Consider the following 18610-nt stretch of genomic DNA (forward strand, 5'->3'; position numbering starts at 1 on the left):
TAGTGAGCAAGACTGTGGTCAAGTCTAGGTCTTTGAAGACTAAACTTCATGTTTACCTCCTGCTTCCTGATCTAAGAAAAAGTTCTTTTCCAAGAACTGTTTGTTTGTTTCTTAGGTGCCCAGAATATTTTAATGATATTTGTTATTTTCTGATTGCAAATACAATGCATGGTTATGGTGGAAATTACCACAACACATATTGAAAACAAGTTGTTTTCAGTTCCTATCCCTCCAGGGTAACTACCAATAAATTTTGTATATTTTCATATCACATCTTCCCTCCCCCTTTCTCTCTTTCTCCCCTAACCTCTTTGAACTTTTGTTTCCATTTCTGTTATATGGGGATAAAAATACCTACCCTTCAGGGTTATATAATGGATGCTTAAGAAATTATATTATACCTACTGTTATTCAAACTTGATTGTGTTTATTTTTTCCACTTGACATTCTATAATGAGTATTTTCCATGTGTCATTAACCACTCTTCAAAAACATGACGTTTAATGGCTGCATAATACCCCATCATTTAATGAACTATAATTTACTTAACTATTCTGTTATGGAGCATTGAAGTATTTTCTAATATTTTTCTATTAGAAATAACACTGAGTGTTTCAATCTTTTCATACTCCTCTGCTTTTCGTAGGATAGACTTCCAGAAAAGGTATGAAAAAGACAGAGGGTATAAATATTTTAAGGCTTTTCATGTATGCTGCCAAATTATTTTTCCGGGGGGAGAAAGTGTATACTCCTAATACCACCACCAGCATTAAAAATTACCTGGAATTTAACACTTAGGTCAGAAATGAATATGTGTGAGCATAATAATTGGTGGGAGTCATGAAGAGGAAAAATAAAATCTATGAGAGATCTTTAAAATTATCTTATCTTCTGGGTGTACACAGTGCATTCAAATCTGTAAGGGAGGAGCCGCAGAAATCCTGATCATTTTCTAGCCACTGCTCACTTTCTAAGAGACCTTCATTAGTGAAAAGACATCATTTCTCATTGGCAAGTTTCTAATATTAGTCCCTATCTTGAAAAATATTCCACTCTTCTGGTCCCTATTGCTAAATCCCAATCATCCTGAAGGGGATTGATAATTGTGGCAATTGCACAGAATGATTGCTACCTGCAAAGGCAATCACTTCCGACGCCTGCAGAACTGATGAGCAATTCATTATCAAGGATTTAATTGCTGTAAACCTGGGAGGAAAAGGGATTTCTCGTACGACTTCCAGGATTTCAGGCATCAACCCTGCTTGGCTCCAAATTGGCTTTCATGAATGGAAATCTGAAGTCAGGCTGTGGCAAGAGGCTAATTACACAATGGAAAGTACAATAGAAATATTGGCATAACCTGTCTTGAACTTGCCATGTTAACTTTCAATGAGATGCTACCTCCCTGAGTGGGATAGAATCTTCTTGGATGATCCTGGCACAAACCCATCACTTGTTTCAATCAGATATACAAAAATGGGATTTCCCTGGTGGTCCAGTGGTTAAGACTGCACTTCAAATACAGAGGGTGGTGTGGGTTCAAACCCTGGCCAGGGGACTAAGAGCCCACATGCTCTGTGGTGCAGCCAAAAAAAAAAAAAAAATTTTTTTTTAAATGCAAAAACCCCAGTTAAAAATGATGTCTGAGAGCTATGAAGATGCAGGATGCTTTAGTGATTAGAACTGGAACTCTGGATTCAGATTGTCTAGACTCAGCCTCTGTTCCCCAGACCTTACTGGATGAACGTGAATAAAGTAGATGTGTCCTCCACAAGCCTCATAGAAATGATGAAGACTGTGCCTGCCTCATTTATTGGTGTGAAGATGATTTCAGAATATCCTCAGGCATGGGTCTCATAAACTAATATTATTCCTATAACATCATAAAGTTTTCTTCATAGTCTGCATTTGAATGTTCCCATTGATCTCAAGTATTCTCACCACCAATAACTACTCTTTAAAATTATTGGGACTTTCTGGGTGATCCAGTGGCTAAAACTACTTGCCCCCAATGCAGGGGGCCCAGTTCAATCCATTGTCAGGGAACTAGATCTCACATGCCACAACTAAGACATGGTACAATCAGATAAAATAATAAATTCTTTAAAAAACTGGGGCTTCCCTGTTGGCTCAGCGGCAAAGAATCTGCCTGCCAATTGCAGGAGGTGCAGGTTCAATCCCTGGGTCGAGAAGATTCCCTGGAGAAGGAAATGCCAACCTACTCCAGTATTCCTGCCTGGGAAATCCCATGGAGAGAGGCTTGGCCAACTATAGTCCATGGGGTTGCAAAAGAGCTGGACATGACTTAGCAACTAAACAACAGCAAAAAAAAAAAAAAAGAAAGACTTGGATCTCCCACTATGGAATTCTTGTTTAAGAAATTCCAGTGAAGAAAAGGAAAATGTCACTTACTGAAGAATCACCATGTATTAGGAACACACAGCATGACATTTAATCCTTGCCGATGACTTTTAAACATACATGTTGTTTTGCTTTGTTTTTGCATGATACTATTGTCAGTCAGGGTTCAAATCCTGGATCTTCATTTATTACCCAAGTGATGTATTTAAGCTTCATTTCCCTCATCTGTAAAGTGAAAGTCACTCAGTGATGTCCAATTCTTTGAGATCCTTGGAATTCTCCAGGCCAGAATATTGGAGTGGGAAGCCTTTCCCTTTACCAGGGGATCTTCCCAATCCAGGAATGCACAAGGGAAGCCCCAAAATACTGGAGGGGTAGCCTTTCCCTTCTCCAGGGGGTCTTCCCAACCCAGGAATCTAACTGGGGTTTCCTGCATTGCAGGCAGATTCTTTACCAACTGAGCCATCAGGGAAGCCCTCATCTGTAAAATGAGGATAATAATCATCCTGATTATACCTTACTATGGTGGCTGTCACATATTAACTGCTCAAATCATGCTGAATCTTATTATTTGCTAATTATTTACTAATAGTAAAGAATCTGAACTCATTCAGGTAAGTTATGTAAATTTCTGAGGATCACAAAACGAATTAGTGAGCTGAGATATGAATCCATACCTGTCTGACTCCAAAGATGATAACCATTTTATCATATCATGTTGACAAACTGTACTGGTGTGGTAATTATTCATTCATTCCCATAATTTAATCAGTCAAAGAAAATTGTAACTACTGAATAGACTTTCTTACCAGTTCATGAGGGACAAGCACAATGTATTCAAAACAGTAAAGTTTTCTCACTTCTGCTTTTTTTTTGCACAGTTGTTTTGAGGCCTAAAAACGATGGCTTAAACATAATTTGTTTATCAAGTAGTAGTTGTTATTTTTATACTTTATCATTTCAGCCCAAAGAAGCAATAATAATAAAAGACACTATAGTTATTCTGTGTAGATTGATTATTGAAAATGCAAATTTTCTGTTGAGGTTTTGTAATAAAAAGCATTATAGAAGTTACCATCTCTATGGTCAAGGACCTTTGTCATTTAGGTACTTAAGCCTGGGAACGAGGTAGGGATCAAACCCTGGTCTCCTGCATTGCAGGCAGATTCTTTATCACGCAAGCCACCAGGGAAGCCCAGGTATTATAGTAGGTCCCATTAATACATATTAGAACTATGTCTGCAATTCATGCAGCATCCACTATGGGCATATGCCTCTGCCTGCATAGGTCAATTAGATTTTCACCAGGCATGGATACCTAGAGAAAGCAAAATTTACCACATGGTTCATTTTGGGGAGTACCTCACTTCATTGGGCTTCCCTGGTGGTTCAGAGGTTAAAGCATCTGCCTGGAATGCAGGAGACCCAGGTTCGATCCCTGGGTCGGGAAGATCCCCTAGAGAAGGAAATGGCAACTGACTCCAGTACTCTTGCCTGGAGAATCCCATGGACGGAGGAGCTTGGTAGGCTACAGTCCATGGGGTCGCAAAGAGTCGGACACGACTGAGCAACTTCATTTTCACTTTCACTTCATTAGTAACATGTCTTGGCTAAAGACAAAACTTTGGATAATGTTCTTTAGTTGAGACTAACTGCTAATAAATCAATCAGTGATAGCCCAGATTGTAGTTGTAGCTAAATAAAAGTCATTTATTATCTGAAATCTGACCCTTGCAATTCACTGTAAATCTTTTGGGGAAATTAGCCACTGATATGAGACCCTAGTGCTAGCATGTGGAGTTCACACAAAGTTGTGACAGTCAAGACATTATTTTGAACAAAGAAGCAGAAATGTCTAGAATAAATTAAAGAAACCTCAATTTAAGATCACAAATTATAGCAATAAGGATATTATTTATATATTGTCTGCCTGCATTTAGAATTTTTCATATATAGAATCTTTTGCTTGCAACCAAGGTGAAGTAACAATGAACAGATTTATCTTCCCGCTTAAAACATCTGAAAAACTGGGTGCAGTAAATGGAATATCTGTTTTCAGATATTGGACATCAGGCAGTGCAATGCAGTGATCCCTGAAATGAAGGAATCAAATCATATAAGTCCCAGAAATTGTCCCAAGTTACTACAGCAGAGAGTTTTCAGGCCACAGTGTTGGGAGAGGAAACTCAGGCAAATTCCAGTGATCTGAGTTGAGAAGGAGATGGAAACTCAGGGAGATGAAGGTGATTAGAGCATTCACAAAGAGTAGTGGACAGGAGTGGAGGTGGGGAGGGGAGAGAGAGAGAGATAGCAGAGCGGTCTGAAGAAGTTTCCTCTCAAGTCCTAGGCTCAATACTGGTCAGCATGGTGGTTGGTGGTAGTGGTGGTTTAGCCACTAAGTCATGTCTGACTGACTCTTGCAACCCCATGAACTGTAGCCCACCTGGAATTTTCCAGGCAAGAATACTGGAGTGGTTTGCCATTTTCTTCTCCAGGGGATCTTCCCAACCCAGGAATCAAACCTGGGTCTCCTGCATTGCAGGCAGAGTCCTGCACTGAAGGTGGATTCTTTACTGACTGAGCTATGAGGGAAACCTGCTGGTTAGGATAAAGGTTAATAAAACTAGCAAAGTCTAGGGAAAGAATTATCTGAAAGTAGCAAAAGGAATAATTCCTAGAGCTCACAAAAATCCATGGCAAGTTCCTATTTCTGCCAAGCAGAGTGAAAAAACTCACAGGTTGAACAGTGTGTTAGGTAAAGTACTCAGAAAGATACTGCCTTGGTAGTGGGGCAAAATTAGTTATAGACTAAGAACTGCTCTAGTCCCCCAAATAAAGCTGAAAAGCAAGCATCAAATGGATCAAAATGTTTCCAAGAACAGAGTTCAAGAATATTTATAGAAATACAAAATTATCTAACACCCAACAAGCTAAAACCACAATGTCTAGTATCCAAACAAAAATTACCAGGCATTCAAAGATGCAGGAAAATATGATTCACAGTGAGGAGAATAAAGAAATAATCAAAGCATGCCCAGAAATGACACATATATAGAACTAGTTAGACAAAGATATTAAAATAGTAATTATAATTATATCTCATATGTTCAAGAATGTAGAAAAAAAATTGAGCATATTAAGTAAAGATGTGGAAGATACATGGAAGACCTAAATTGAACTTCCAGAGGTGAAAATTGCACTGGGGATCAGAATAAAATTAGGCATTGCAAAACAGTTTTGTGAATTTGAAGATATAGCAATAGAAATCTTCCAACTGCTGCTAAGTCGCTTCAGTCATGTCCGACTCTGTGAGACCCCACAGACGGCAGCCCACCAGGATCCGCCGTCCCTGGGATTCTCCAGGCAAGAACACTGGAGTAGGTTGCCATTTCCTTCTCCAATGCATGAAAGTGAAAAGTGAAAGTGAAGTCACTCAGTCGTGTCCGAGTCTTCACGACCCCATAGACTGCAGCCTACCAGGCTCCTCCGTCCATGGGATTTTCCAGGCAAGAGTGCTGGAGTGGGGTGTGACACGCAAAGGAAAAATAAAAGAGTAAAAATAAAATAGAGCATCAGTAAGCTGCAATCAACTTCTATCGGCCTAACATATGTGTAGTTAAAGACCCCAAAGAGTGGGGAACAAAGAAATATACTTGAAGAAATAATGATAAAAATTTATAAATGAAAGGAAAATGTAAACGCAGTGAGCCAAGAAGCTCAAACAAACTGAATTACAAGAAACGTAAGAAAATGGCACCAAGACACATCATAACCTAACTGCTTACAACCAGTGATAAAGAGAAAATCATAAAAGTAGTTAGAGAAATAAGACACATAACATACACAGGAACAAAGCTTTACATGACAGTAAGCAACAGCACAGCAATATCGCTAAAGTCAGGGGACAGAGGAGGCAGGAATTGTCAATCCAAGATTCTACACCCAGTGAGAATATCTTTCCAAAATGAGGCTGAAATAAAGGATTTCTCAGACACACATAAACCCAAATAATTCAGCAGTGGAAAATTGGCACTAGAAGACATGTTAAATGAATTTCTTCAGGCAGAAGAAAAATGATTTCGTATAGAAGTGTGGAGATACATGAAAGAATGAAGAGAAATAGAAATGGTAATTGCATGAGTATATATGTGATTTTTTTCTTATATTTCAAATTTATTTATTATTTTTTCTTTTTTTTCCTTTTTTAAATTTTACTTTATTTTACTTTACAATACTGTATTGGTTTTGCCATACATCAACATGAATCTGCCACAGGTGTACATGTGTTCCCAATCCTGAATCCCCCTCCCACCTCCCTCCCCATACCATTCCTCTGAGTCATCCCAGTGCACCAGCCCCAAGCATCCTGTGTCCTGCATCGAACCTAGCCTGGCGATTCATTTCTTATATGATATTATACATGTTTTAATGCCATTCTCCCAAATCATCCCACCCTCTCCCTCTCCCACAGAGTCCAAAAGACTGTTCTATACATCTGTGTCTCTTTTGCTGTCTCGCATAAAGGGTTATCGTTACCATCTTTCTAAATTCCATATATATGTGTTAGTATACTGTATTGGTGTTTTTCTTTCTGGCTTACTTCACTCTGTATAATAGGCTCCAGTTTCATCCACCTCATTAGAACGGATTCAAATGTATTCTTTTTAATGGCTGAGTAATACTCCATTGTGTATATGTACCACAGCTTTCTTATCCATTCATCTGCTGATGGACATCTAGGTTGCTTCCATGTCCTGGCTATTATAAACAGTGCTGCAATGAACATTGGGGTACACATGTCTCTTTCAATTCTGGTTTCCTCGGTGTGTATGCCCAGCAGTGGGATTGCTGGGTCATAAGGCAGTTCTATTTCCAGTTTTTTAAGGAATCTCCATGCTGTTCTCCATAGTGGCTGTACTAGTTTGCATTCCCACCCACAGTGTAAGAGGGTTCCCTTTTCTCCACATTTCTCTATATGAAAAATGATTTCATATAGAAGTGTGGAGATACATGAAAGAATAAAGAGAAATAGAAATGCTAATTGCATTAGTGTATATGTGATTTTTTCTTATATTTTAAATTTATTAATTATTTTTTTAAATTTAAATTTATTTATTTTAATTGGAGGCTAATAACTTTTAAGACTAAATTGACGGGCTAAAACAAATACAATACTAAAGAAATCTCTTATGTGGAAATCAGTGTTCCCATTTTAGAGATGAAAAAACTAAGACTAGTATAGGTAAAGAACTCACCCAAGGTCACAGGTATGTCTGATACCAAAGCCATTACCCTTCCCAGAAGTTTTATATGGTTCTAACTGTGAAATTGAATAATATTTTTTCCATTTACTGAGAAGGTGTTCAGATATTTGGAGAGGCTTAAAACAGCATTTGGTAAGTTAGAAAGGCTCTTAACTAATTGAGTACCTTCCTAAAGGACAGAAGTCTGAGGCTAATGGAGTTCAAGTTTATCTTGGCACAGTTTCCTCTCCACCCTTTTCCTCTGTGAATTGTGCATTTCTAATGGTTAATTTTACACCCCTTGACATTGTCCATACCATTCTTTCACATGGCAGAATTTCTCTAATTGTGTTCTGCAAGAGATTAATGCGTTAAGTGTGTTCTGTGGTGAAACATAACTTAGTGGAGACAGTAAATTAACCAGACACTTCCTGTAGAACACCATAGAATCTTAAATATGATACCATACATTATATTGGGACTTCTCTGGTGGTCCAGTGGTTAAGAATCCACCTTGAAATGCAAGGGGATTTGGGTTAAATCCCTGGTCAAGGAACTAAGGTCCCCAACACAGGGGGCAACTAACTAAGCCTGCGTGCCACAACTAGACAGAAGCTGGGTGCCACAGTGAAGGTCCTATGTGCTGCGACTAAGACGCAAGGCAGCCAAAAAGAAGTAAATACATATTTTAAAATAGGGTAGCATATATTATACATACCACAGAAAGGAAAGAAAATATATGGCATTTCCTGTAATCATTTTACCCCAGGAAACTTATTTATGCAACTCTTGGTAATAGAGCATATCTTGATTGCCAACAAGGCAATATCAAGGAATATCAAGGAATCAAGATATCAAGGAATCAGAAGATACAATTATTAAGATTTATGTACCCTTAGTAATTTTGCTTGACTTTGGAAAACGTGTGTGTGCATCTGAATGAGGTCACTGGTGGCAAGAAGTCCACATCTACTGGTGACTTTTCCAGCATTAATAAGTAAATGTTGTATGTTAAAATGTGAGGAGTATCCATAAGAAGAAATTGATATTACCACAAGAGACTCCTGGAAACAAAACATTTCTAAATTGGGGGGAAAGGTCATATTTGCCAACTTGCTCCTTTCTGCTAACATCTTTATTGATTATTATGGGGCACCAGTTGTTATGGTGATGAGAGACGTGTTCAACTGGATGGATATTGGGAAAGATGTTGCAAAGAGGAGAGGCTAGCCTAATGCTTCTCAAATGTTAATGTGCATATCAATCACTGGGAATCTTGTTAAAATTCAGATTTATATGTAATAGTTCTGGGATAAAATCCAAGATTGTGTTTTTCTAACAAACCCCCAGGTAATGGACAATAGAGCACATTTTGACCAGTGTCTGTCCTACACACATTTTAGGAAATGTATTCTCTTTTGTACCAGGCTTGATGCTAATGAGCCTAATGTGACTGGGACTTGTGGGATTCTGTAAACAGGACTGTCCTTTATTCGCAAAACTTAACCCCAACTAGCAAGAAGGTCATAACAACCAACAACCTGTGCTCCCGACTAGTAAAACAGACAAAAAGTCTAAACTCTTTACCTTGGATTGCCAAGACCTCCATCAGTTGCCTCTACCTACATTCTCTACCATTGTGGTTCTTTCTCAAATGCACTCTTGAGACATGAACCACTTGCCTTTCTGGGAAAAAAAATTCAATGTTCTTCTTCCCCTTTGTCTTTGTAAAAGCAGCTCTCCCTATACTCTTTGCCCAGCACTGACTTGTCCATCTCAGGCTAACTCATTTTACAAAACCCAGTTAATGCAGGTTCTATTTTGTCTAAGAAGTCTTCCAAGAACTCCAACCAGGATAAACTGCACTCTTCTCCAATTTGGGGCTTCCCAGGGGGCACTAGTCGCAAAGAATCTGCCTGCCAATGCAGGAGACCTAAGAGATGCTGGTTGGATCCCTAGGTTGGGAAAATCCTCTGGAGGAGGAAGTAGCATTCCAGCATTTTTGCCTAGAAAGTCCCTTGGACAGAGGAGGCTGGCAGGCTACAGACCATTGGGTCACAAACAGTCATACACAATTGAGCAACAAAATAGCACTCCTCCATTGCACGTCCTGGGTACTTATACCAACATGCTTATCGTGGAGTGTACATTGGATCAGAGCCAAGTACATGATGTCATCTTTCCCCATTACATGTTGAGCTCTTGGGGGTAATAAGCTTTGTCTTAACTATTTTTGAGTCCTCTTCCCTATAGTACTTAATACAGAGACGTACCATAAAAAATACTTCTTAATTAGTTAATTAAGAATAAAATATAATAGTCTCTAGAGAAGAACTTATTTTGGAAATAAGACATAGGAAACCATTTGTGAACAATACAAGACTAAACATAATAAAAGCAGCTATAGTGTACTGAAAGATTATTAACTAGCAGGCACTGTACTAAAAATATTTCAGACACTGTCATTTAATCCTCAGAAAAAACTCTATGAGAAGGAAATTACCTCCATCTACAGAAGATCAAACTGAGGCTTGGAAAGACAAATGATTCATCTGAGATCCCTGGTTATGAAATATAGATGCATCTTGTCATTGCCTGAGAGGTTTAAGGAAATATTAATGCTTGGGTCCTACCTCCAAAGACTGTCATTTCATTGGTGTAGGGTGGGGCTTGCATATCAGGATTTTTAAGCTCCTGAAGTAATTCAAAAACACACAGCCAGGGCTGAGAAACACTGGTTGAAAACACAACTAAGTATATAGTTGGGTGTGTCTGACTCTATGGCTTGGTTTTTCATCTTGAGTTTCATTGCCAGGAAGCAAAAATAAGAGCATTTTAGAGAGAGATGGATTAGAGTAGGCTGGCAGAAATGAGGATGGAAGAGGGATTTAATTTTGATCACACTTAGATCTGGGGTTGGAATACAATTGGTGAATTGAAAATGCAAGTCCCCTGGGCTTTGAAAGCAGTTTTGACACTTAGTCATTACACTGAATTTAGTCTACAGGTCCTAAATATTTGACCAAGCCTGCCTAAGTAATCACTTTTGTTGCAAGCATATAGCAGAATAAGCAAAAAGAAGTAATCATCATTTTACCATAGATGAGGCACAATACCTGGAACTGACTGAAATTTTCCCCCCTTTTCATCAGTGGTCTATGCCCTATTTTATCTCCTAATTATGTGGCAGCCTGATCAAAAGCCTTCCAAAATTCTGCATGGAGACATTCCCTCTTGCAGAAGAGGCATCTTACCCAGGCTAATCTTCAACTCAGATAAACAGTAGTGCTGATGTAGGGTCAGGAAGGGTGGACAGGATAAACAACACCTCTCTTAACCTTGCAATAAATATCCTCTGTATTTTCAAAGAGGCAGGACTCCTCTCTTGCTCAACAAATGCTGAAGGATGTAGAATAAAGTTCAATAATCACTTTCTACTTAGACGCCAAGGGGAACAAGTCTTGAGGAACTGCTCAGAGACTGAAGCCATATTGTTGGAGAAACCTCATGTAGGGGCTAGAAAAAGTTTGGATGCAGGTCCTGAGTCAGGGGACACTAGACTAGTCTGACTTGTGATGGACTGAAGAGGTACCGCTGGGATGGGTGGAAGGATTATAGGGAAGAAGCAAAAGTCATAGTGATGGAGTGCGTTCATTCTTTCACTTGATCAGTGAATACACTCTGGGAACACACTCTGTGTGAGGTGCCAGTAGGGTCAATAAAACCCATCTGGTCACTGCCCTCTGAGAGCTTACAGGGTGTATGCTTAGTCACTCAGTTGTGTCCAATTCTTTGTGACACTGTGGGCTGGAGCCGACCAGGCTCCTCTTTCTGTGGGATTCTCCAGGCAAGAATACTGAAGTGGGTAGCATTCCCTTCTCCAGGGGATCTTCCCGACCCAGGGATGGAGCTCAGGTCTCCTGCACTGCAGATGGATGGTTTACCACTGAGCCACCAGGGAAGCCCTGGGCTGTGTAGTGTCACGAGATATTCATGTCCACCCAGAACCTCAGAGTGTTTGGAAAGAAGGTCTTTACAAATGTCATTAATTAAAGTGAGGTCATATTGGATTAGGGTGGGTACTAAATCCAATAATGCATTTTTTAAAAATCTTGCACTTTATTTTTTACTTTATTTATTTATTTGGCTGTATCAGGTCTTAGTTGAGTCATGTGGGATCTTTAGTTGCTTGGCATGTGGGGTTAGTTCCCTGACCAGGGATCAAACCCAGGCTCCCTATATTGGGAGAATGGAGTCTTGGCCACTGGACCACTGGGAAAGTCTCTGATATCTTTAATTAAAAAAAAAAAGAGAGACTGAGACACACAGAGGACAAGCCATATGAAGATGGATGCAGAGTTCTGAGCGATGAATCTACCCGCCAAGAAATACCCATGATGGCTAGCAACCAGGAGGACCTCCCTCTGAGGCTCCAGAAGAAACAAATGCTGCTGATTCCTTGATTTCAGATTTCTGGCCTCCTGAACCACGAGAGTAGAAATTTCTGTTATTTTAAGCCACCTGGTTGGTGGTGATTGGTTGTGACAGTCTTGGAAACCAGTATAGCTGGATCACAGCTTTACACAGATGTCAAAGAAAATGCACCGTTTATATGTCCTGAATTAGCCTCACAAGCCCTCACCTCAAGTGGTTGTGGGGAAAACCTGAAGTTTTAATAGTTTAGCCACGTTGATTCAGGCTGATGCCATACTTCAAACAATCTCTTAAGGTGAGTTAGCCTCTCCCCAGTATTTCCAATTTCTTTCTCCCCATGCTGATGTTCAGTTGCTAAGTCAGGTCTGACTCTTTGCAATTCCATGGACTGCAGCACACCAGACTTCCCTGTCCTTCACCATCTCCTAGAGCTTGCTCAAATTCATGTCCATCGAGTCCATGATGCCATCCAACCATCTCATCCTCTGTCATCCCCTTCTCCTTTTGCCCTCAATCTTTCTCAGCATCAGGGTCTTTTCCAATGAGTTGAGTCTTTGCCTCAGGTGGCCTCAGGTAGCATCAGTCCTTCCAATGAATATTCAGGGTTGGTTTCCTTTAGAATTGACTGCTTTAATCTCCTTGCTGTCCAAGGGACTTTCAAGAGTCTTCTCCAGCCGCATAATTTTAAAGCATCAGCTCTTCTGTGCTCAGCCTTCTTCACGGTCCAACTCTCACATTCGTACATGACTACTGGAAAAACTATAGTTTTGACTATGATCTTTGTTGGCAAAGTGATGTCTCTGCTTTTTAATATGCTATCTAAGTTTGTCATAGCCTTCCTTCCATGGAGGAAGTATCTTTTAATTTCATGGCTGCAGTCACCATCCACAATGACTTTGGAGCCCAAGAAAATAAAATCTGCCACTGTTTCCACATCTTCCCCTTCTATTTGCCTTCTCTCCTCCTTATGCTTATTCTCCACTGGGCATTGGATGGGGTCCAGGAGGCTGGAGAACACAGCACTGTGGTGGCAAGGATGGTAGGGGTTTTAGATCCACTCACTCAGCCTCATCCACTGATCCAGGCTCCTCTGGTCTCCATGGTGATGTCCTTTGCTGCCCAGTTTCTGGACACCCTGCTTGGCAGTGGACCACATGGAAGCTGATGACAGGTAAACTTAAGATCTGTGCTCTCTCAACCCAGTCGGGGCCTCTGATGGGTCCCTCCCTGCTTTCACACATCCTCTGAGGCTGACCACTCCCTCTGAGCCCCCAGGCGAGGTGGCCCACAGTGCAGCATCCTCCCATAGACCACTTCACTTCTGGAGCAGCAACCCTCAGGCAAGCTTCCTAGTCATGCTCAACTAATATCCAGGTCCTTCCATAATTCAGAAAAAATTCTGGCTTTTCTTGGTCCCTGCAAGAGCCCAGGGAGGCTTAAGATCCTGTCTCAGCCCACTCTTCCCCTAACCACAGCATGCATCTCATGTGGCTGTGAAGGGGCCACCCCATGTTATCACAGGGGATGCCCTAGGAATCCTCCTCTCAGATCCTAAATAGGAAGCAAGCAAAGAAAACTCCTCTTCTGCTCTCATCTCCCCCTCAATCTATCTAGCTGGTTTCCCCTCCCTGCACTTCAACCCAGAGAGGCTGATAAAGATACATGTGCTTCACCCCCTGCCTCACCAAACTGTTAACTTGTATCTTCCCACATCGCCAAAAGCAGCAGGAATGGGCATTAGGCTACTTCTACCTCTTTCACAGTGATATTTCCTATTCTACACTCTTCTCTCCCCCAGGTTGGCATCTTACTTCTTAATCTAAAACCACATTAGAATGAAACAGACTCACAGATGCAGAGAACAGACTTGCAGTTGCCAAGGGGGTGGGGGACATGGAGGAGGGACAGGGTGGGAGTTTGAGATTAGCAGTTGCAAACTATTATGTATAGAATGGGTAACAACAAGGTCCTACTGCATAGCACAGGGGACTATATTATATCCTGTGACAAGCCATCATGGAAAATAATATGAAAAAGAATATATGTATGTATAACTGGATGACTATACTGTATAGCAGAAATTAACACAACATTGTAAATCAAATATACTTGAACAAAATGAATTTTAAAACTTAAAACTGTAGTGGAAGATTTCCTTGATGGTCCAGTAGTTAAGAATCTGCTGTCTAATGCAGGGGACATGGGTTTGATGCCTGATTTTGAGAACTAAGATCCCACGTGCCTCGGGGCAACTAAGCCCACGTGCCACATCTAGAGAAGCCCACACACCTGGAACAAAACAAAAAACCATTGGAAGAACATGATTTGCCACAAAAATGAGAAAAAAGTGCTCTTTAAAAACTTTTAAAACTATTATCCTTGTTATGAGTAAACAAATGTTCAAGTAAAATACTTGATGATATTAAAAGTAAAATAAATGGAGTGTAAGTGGCAAAACATAATCAAAGAGTTCTTAAAATAGTTAACACATTTAGGGCATTGTGTGTGTGTGTGTGCACGCACACACACATGCACGCGTGTGCTCAGTCTTGTCTGACTCATTGCAACCCTATGGACTATAGCCTGCCAGGCTCCTCTGTCCATGAAATTTTCCAGACAAATATACTGGAGTGGGTTGCCATTTCCTCCACCAGGGGATCTTCCTGGAAGAAACGGATCAAACCTGCGTCTCCCACATCTCCTGTGTCTCCTGCGTTGGCAGATGGATTCTTCACCATTGAGCCACTTGTAGGCCCTGAATATATTTGTTAAATTATTGTTTCTTGTAGCTTTTGCTGTAGCATCTTTATGGGCAATGCCACTATTAACTGTGGCAATTGACAAGATGTCACATGGTGCATAAGGCTGGTCACAACCCAACTGGTGATGGCTATGTGGCTTGACTGGTGTTGACCTCAAGCAGTGTTTCCAAACACGACTGCCATTGTGAAAATTCACACCATGTCTTCAAAACTTGCACCAAGTACCACATCATATATAAATTGAATCTCTGTAACCACAGCTATCTTTGTTTCTGTTAGCTACAGCATCCACTCATGAAAATGCTGCAACTTCAAAAATACTGGTATCTCATTTGTCTCGGTCACCAACATACCATCCAAACTAAGGAAGAATTGTAAGATTCAGGACCATGGGAGGCAAGGCAACAGCCACACCAGCAACAACCAGAAGCAATGGGGAAGCAGGGTCAGGCTAGTGGCAGGCATCACCAAACAATTAACTTAGGCAAAGCTACCTAGGTTACTTTGACAAGGTTTATATGAGGCATAACCACTTAAAGAGGAATCAGAACTTCTATCCAAATGTCGACCTCAATAAATCATTGGCCTTGGAGCAGACATAGGTAAATGCTAACAAAACCAAGACTGGTGACAGTCCCATCATGGATGTGATACGATCACGCTTAACACATTCTGGAGAAGAGAAACTCCTAAAGCTGCCTGTCATCATGAAGGTCAAATTAATCAGCAGAAGAGCCATGGAGAAGATTAAGAGCAAGAAGAGGAGTCTGGTATCTTCGTGGTTTGAAGCTACATGGATTTCACTAAATGCTAAATAATGCTTTAAAAATTAATAGTACAAAATGCTGACTGTCATTCAGCGCCCTCCTTTGTCACCCCTTGTTCTGAGAAGGGCATCTCTGCCCGTGTACTGCCTTCTAGCTCTCAAATGTCACGCTACAGACCCCACTGAAGAGAAAGGGGGGTTTTGTCTGTCCCAGCCACTGGCTTCCCAGTAGTCAAGAGCAGCTTCCAGATTGGATGTTCAGAGCACTCCGCACGAACTATTCCCTATCTGATAGCTATGGGTCGAAAAAAATCTCCGGCATCTTCTTGGCTTTCCTCTACATGCACAGAGAGCATGTGAGCTCCCTTCCCCACTCCAATCTTCTTCCCTGCTTGCCAACTTGGCAAACACCCTTTGTCATCTTCAAAATTATTCTGACCTCATCTCTTCCATGAAAGATCCCCTGATCCTCTCAAGGAAAATAAGTCTATTCCTTCTCTCCAAAAACCTGATCCCTTGACTGCATCACCATGAGGGCATCTAATGTCTTATGTGCATCTTATATAAATAAATACATGTATTTATTTACATGGTTGTCTCTGTTTACTTTCTCAAGGGAGCAAATTATGTCTTTTTCAACTCTTGTCAATTTAGGTCCAAGGCACTTCACCCTGATTTCACATTGAAATCACCTGGGGAGTTTTGAAAACTACAGATGCCTGGGATAATCCCCAGAGGTTCTGGTTTAATTAGTCTGGTGGTTGGCACTTGTATTGTACCATTTTATTACATTGTTTCTGAGTGCCAAGGAGAACTCTAATGAACAGCCAAGGTTGAGAGCTGCTGCCCTTATCCAGCACAGGATTTGGTATACTGTACACTGTCATTTAACTGTTTCACGTTCCTTATGTTTAATGCTCTTAACCTTTAACAGATTTCCCGCTACAACTGCTGTTAGGATGAGTCACCAAAATATCACTTCTCCCTGAAAAACTAAACAAACCTTTGAAATAGAAGTCTTCATCCATCAGCGTTCTCCTCCTAGGGTGGCTCAGGAAAAGGGAAAAAAAAAAAACCACTCAAGAAATAACTCTCTCTGAAGGAGGGAAGCTGGCTGTTGACTTTATCATTTTTGCATGAAGCCCACACATACCCTGGGAGATGCTCTGTGGCCCAGGAACAGAACTCTGGAATACCAACAACAAATCTGATAGGAGCTCCCATCATGTTTGAATCCGCTGACTTCTCTCCTCCCCCAACCTTAGAATCCAAAGCTGGTTCCAACTGCTTTCCAGTAATTTCATATAAGATGAAAGCATTCCTATCAGGAGGGTTGCACAGCCACCTGTGCAGAGTTTTCCCATTTCTTTCTTTTTTTTTTTTTTCCATTTCTTTCTGTTTTGACTAGAAGAAGAGTTCCCAATGTGATGCTCAGATGCAAAGACAGGAAGAGGGTTTTGCAGTAGATGCTGGTTTGAGCTGGGAGCCACAGACTTCGGAGGTTACACAGAAGAAAAAGAAGCTTGAATAGTTCTCATCCTAGTGACATGTTCAGAGCTTCCTCCACTGGCCCCTTCCTCAGGGGTTTGACCATCTGAAGATAATTGGGGGATGTTCTAATATTAATGATGTTGACCCCGCTTGCTTCCGGGGCCATTAATGAGAAGCCCTGTTCTTTTCCTTTGTACCCAGCTTGACCTGAAGGCCAGCCATCCTTCTGCATGGTGCTGAGTTATACATATTCTAATGTGCAGGCAAAGGTTAGACTTAATGAAAGCAGACAGATTTTGATTCTTCCCTTTTATTATTTCAAAGCCATATTAACCTGGGCAAGGCTGACCTTATGAAAGCTTCAGTGAGAGCCTGCCCATGTGGGGCAAAGTCATCTCTTGCCTGAAAATACTTTCCCTGATGCTGATAACCCATCATTCAAAGTGCATTCTTTGAAACTGAGAGCAGCTAGTATAATGCCAGCCACCCATCCTATCCTAATTGTGTAAAAAAAAAAAAAAATCACACCAACCTTCCAGGACCAGGGCGGAGTCCAAGATGCTGGAGGCAGATGATGCAGTTTGTCCCCTGGCATATCAGAGGTGTAGAGAGAGACAAGGTTGGCATATCAGAGGTGTAGAGAGAGACAAGGTTGGCATATCAGAGGTGTAGAGAGAGACAAGGTTGGTCCCGGACAAGGAGCATCCACTGTCAGATCTGAGACAGAGCGAAGAGAGAGGAGACCGGGAATGAGTTCAAACACATGAGCATCAGGGGTTCTTATCGAGCACAAAGGGGACAGGCTTGCCATTTTTAAAATGCAAGACCTAGAAAGATAGTAATGCTGATACTTAGCATGTGGTAAGCATTTTCTATGGATCTGGCATTGTTCTAACAGTTTTACGTGCAGTGTGCCATTCAGTCCTTGTGTGTGTGTGTGTGTGTGTGTGTGTGTGTGTGTGCACTCAGTCATATCTGACTATCTGCAGCCAGGCCCCTCCATCGATGGAAATTTCCAGGCAAGAATACTGGGGTGGGTTGCTATTTCCTCCTTCAGGGGATCTTTCTGACCCAGGGATCGAACCCAAGTTCCTTATGTCTCCTGCATTGGTAGGCAGATTCTTTACCACTGAGCCAGAACTCCAATTATTATCACCCTTAACCTACAAATGAGGAAACCGGGGCTTAGAATGGAGAAGGAAATGGCAACTCACTCCAGTGTTCTTTCCTGGAGAATCCCAGGGATGGGGGAGCCTGGTGGGCTGCCGTCTATGGGGTCGCACATAGTCGGACACGACTGAAGTGGCTTAGCAGCAGCAGCAGGGGCTTAGAAAGGTGACCAGTTTGCCAAAGTCACACAGCCATGAAATAGCAAAGCTGGGATTTGATTCCAAACACTCTCATTCCCCAGACAGTGCTGTTGACTTTTATGACACATGGCCTAGTGATCAGGGAACTGGATATGCATTCTTTTTTGGAGGGGGTGGAGTCTTAGCATTCAGAGGACAGTTTGAAGTCCTAGGTGCTAAGAAGGCCAAATGGGGTTCACAAGT

At 41.2% G+C, this 18610-nt stretch overlaps 1 non-coding gene across 1 annotated transcript; it reads left to right on the forward strand.

Annotated features, from left to right (window-relative positions):
• Positions 1-3739: 3739 nt before the first annotated feature.
• On the forward strand, positions 3740-3811 carry TRNAS-GGA. The gene has a single exon. It is a non-coding gene; the product is annotated as a tRNA-Ser (tRNA).
• Positions 3812-18610: the final 14799 nt, after the last annotated feature.

This window comes from Oryx dammah, unplaced genomic scaffold, assembly GCF_014754425.2.
Source record: "Oryx dammah isolate SB20612 unplaced genomic scaffold, SCBI_Odam_1.1 HiC_scaffold_2, whole genome shotgun sequence".
In the NCBI taxonomy this organism is placed as follows: Eukaryota; Metazoa; Chordata; class Mammalia; order Artiodactyla; family Bovidae; genus Oryx; species Oryx dammah.